Raw genomic sequence first — 3,907 nt, forward strand, 5'->3', positions numbered from 1 at the left:
AAAAAGATGAATTCTTAAGGGTTCAGGTACATGTCAGTATAGTTAAAGAATACTTTTAGTTAGGGCTGGTATACAAAGTATTTTGAAATTTTTAAATAAACATTTTTGTCTGCAACAAATTGATACACTACAGTATTACTGCTTGTATTTGAATTACTGCTTTCCTTTACTGGAAAATGATGGGTGAATTTCTGTAATGAATTCTGACGCCCAAGATTGATGACATTTAAGGTTATTTATAGACTCTCTTGAAAAGAGTGATGAGATCATGTAATTTACTCTATTAATTAAATTTTGAAAAAAAGAAAGAATTCAGTGAAATGGAAGAATTTCAGATTTATTAGGCAAGTACTGAATAATTACTTTAGATAAATTTCCTTATATTATCAGAAGATCTCTACAGTTAGGTGTGACTTGCTTTTATTGTTTCACTTATCTCCTGTCTTCTAAGATAATAGAAGCATATTATTTGTAGGGCTTCTTTATGAGAAAATTAAGCTTTGAACTTTTCCTATTGAAGTTAACTAATATGGTTGAATTTTTGCTAAAAATCTATGTAGGGAACTCAGATTCTGGCAAATCCTTTTCTTTTTTTTAGACATAAGATAGTCTCTCTGAAAGTCTCATTATGGAGTGATTTCTAGGGAATTTCTAAAAGCCACTGTACCCTTTAAAATTCTTTGATGGTTTCAGTAGTTCTTTGCATTTTACGGTTTGGGCCATTTGATCTGAGTTAAAGCTCTTGAAGCATTAAGATACCATTTTTTTTTGTTCTGTTGTTAAATCAGAAAAATGTCCTCATTTATAAATGTTATGAAAATATGCCCAGAACCTTAGGGTATTTTAGCTCCATTCTACTGAAGTGCTTGCTATACCTTAGTTTACTAGAGATTGTTTTTCTTGAGTGTGAATGAGAATGACATCACAGGGTTTTTTTTTTTTTTTTTTGGCTAATGATAAAAACCAGTCATTGAGCTTTGTTCTTTTGCATCAATAGAAATAATATTAAAAACAATCATTTTTCTTTGTTTTACCAAGTGCCCTGGGAAACAAATTACATTTGAATGTGTTTGGTAAATAGCATCTGAATGGCTCTTCTGCCCCATTCAGGGCTCTCTTTGTGCATCTTTTCCCCAAGCTATTAAATAAAACAAAACTGGGAGTTTTAAGACGAAGACAAAGATGGGACAAATCTATTGAAAAACGAATGGAATTTTTGGAGTGTTTTCTTACCTAGTTATGGATGATTAGTTTATGAGCATAAGTAAAAACAAGTGTTTACCTTAAAAGGCTTAAATCTGCACAGAGCTCAAGGGAGGGTCACATGAAATTCAAATCTAGCTCATTCACAGCATCAGCAGGTTTAGTTTCAGTGGTTGAGACATAAATTAATGTTATAAAATTAAATCTTACCTGGCAGTGGTTTGTTTGAAGCTCAGTCATTTGAACTCCGGCTGGAAATAGTAAGCTTCGATACCTGAAATGCTGTCTCTACGTCCTTTCGTGTTCTTTTACCACTGTGTTTTTCTTTCCTGCAGTCTATACCTGTATTCCTGGTAATCTTGGAGCATTAGTTAGGACAGCATGCAATAATAGATGAAGCTTCCTTTTGGATAAGATTATAGAACTAGAAGGGTGAATTTTGCGTTTCTCTATCTGATGACAGCCGTCGATCTGACCGCAGACAACTTGAGTGTTCAGAACTTACTAAAAATTCATTGACTGTTTCAGCAGTTGAGAAATCCTGGGTCTTTCTATAGACGTTTTACCTTCTGCAAAAGTTCTGTCCGTATTTCAGAATTACACATGCTCCTGAATCAAGTTGCCTTAAAAAATTGTCTGGACTAGAAGCGTGGATGTTCTCTTGCATTCTCTTGCTTTCCTTGTTTTTCCCTTTACCAACTTTTCAGTCCGTGAGCTTCCTTTCTGTAGAGGTTGAAGGGATTTCTTCTGTCCTTGTGTTTCTGTAACACATAGTTCTGTTCCACTGTTCTGTGAATAGTGAGTGGAAAATCCAAAAGGAGGCACGGCTTTATCGTAATCTCCGGACACTGAGCACACTTGGCATGAATGAAGAGCTGATATGAGCTATTCAAACCAAGCAGCAAACTGATGGGATGACGCTTTCATAACATAATAAACCCATTAATTAATTCTCCTGATGGACAGCAGTATGCCCTGAAAGGAGAAAAGGAAGGAGCAGATGATCACATTCGGTTTAATAGGTGCTCTCTGAGCAGCTTGTCATTGAGAAGTGAGTCCAGGAAAAGCTGCAGCTTTGGAATGTGATCAGGTAGAGCGGGCAAGAGTTGTTTTGACAGACAGTTAAGTGACGTATTTTGGGAGGAAAAAAAGAGCTGAGCACAGAGGTAGCTGGAATAAGGTTCCAAAACGCTTTTGAAAATGTTCATTTTTCCCTCTTATTTCTTTTGGCTGCAAGAAAGTAATCTGTATTTTACCTCTGCATTATTTGCAGGGATTTTGCTGAGCTGTTTTCTCATGATATAGCTTTCCCTAAAGAAGGAAAACAATTTTTAAAAAGTCTTTGAGATAGAAAAGTATATTGTGAGTTTAAAAAATTCGTAACAGGGAAAAGGCTACTTTTTTGTGAAAGATGTGTAAAAAAAAAAATTGTAAGCTGTGTTCTGACATAAATCTGAGGGTAAGCAGAGAAAAGGCTGCTTTTTAAAAAATGTATTTTTATGTTTTTGTTTGTGTTTTATTAGGCACATGTATTTTGTTGCTTTGGAATAAAGCATCACTTGACATTTAGCAGGGTCTTCCTTTTAAGAAGTTCTTAAACTAGAGGGAATCTTGAGTAGTTGTATAAATGAATAGATCTAAAAATGTCAATTTCATAATTTTTTACTTCATTTTTGAAATATCACAAGATGATGTTTTTCCCCTACCTGTTCATAGAGTCCTTTAAGGAGGGTTTCTGGGCAATAGAATGCTTTTAAATGTTTTTTTAAAAAAGTATTATGAGAAATTTCAAATTTATACAAAACTACAAAAAATAATATATGAACTTCCATAAACCTATTACCCAGATTCAATAAGTACCAAGATTTTTGCCACATTAGCTCTGTTTTTTCCCGTAGCTGAAATATTTTAAAGCAAACCTCATTTCACCCCTGCATACTTCAGTATGTATATGTTTAAAGCATTAACACTTTTTCACATGACTACTGTGCCATTATCACACTTAACAATAATGATAATTAATAATTAACAAAGGGGTTAATTGTAATAATCATTTGGGGTCCTATAATATCCAGACTATTTAAGATTTCCCATGTGTCCTAAACTGTCTCTTTACATAGGTTTTTTTTTTTGAATTGGGATCTAGACAAAGTCCACACATTTAGTTGTTAGGCATCAGAATTTTAAACTCTGACTAAGATGATCACATATGAGGAAGAGGTAAAATTTAATTTTACTGTGGTATTCTACACACATCCATAATATGAATATCTACAGAGAACATATCTCTAGAATATTTTCTCGAATATTTTTCCACTTAACATTATGCATGATACCAAACAAGGAATGTAATTTTATACGGTAACGATTGGCCATCCGTTAGGTTCATTGCTTTCTATAAGTTTTGGTTTTGACTTGTTCTGGAGTATGTATTGATAATGCAGGATTCTGCCCAAGCTGTTGAGCCTACCATTTGGGCTGGGCAAATTCAATCCAATGCATTCCAGTCAGTTCTGCTTTATTGCTGAAAAAGACCATCTTGCTTGTTTACCTTATCAAACACAGTAGAACATTGGGATAATAAACACTCCAAGTTTAAAGCCATTGATTATTAAGCCACTTTCAACATTTGAATGTGACCTAAGTTCCATGAAGATCTAAAAAGAGAGACGTAAGAATCAGATGGGGTCATTGTGTTCATGAG

This window comes from Neophocaena asiaeorientalis, unplaced genomic scaffold (assembly GCF_003031525.2).
Source record: "Neophocaena asiaeorientalis asiaeorientalis breed wild unplaced genomic scaffold, Neophocaena_asiaeorientalis_V1.1 scaffold945, whole genome shotgun sequence".
NCBI lineage: Eukaryota > Metazoa > Chordata > Mammalia > Artiodactyla > Phocoenidae > Neophocaena > Neophocaena asiaeorientalis.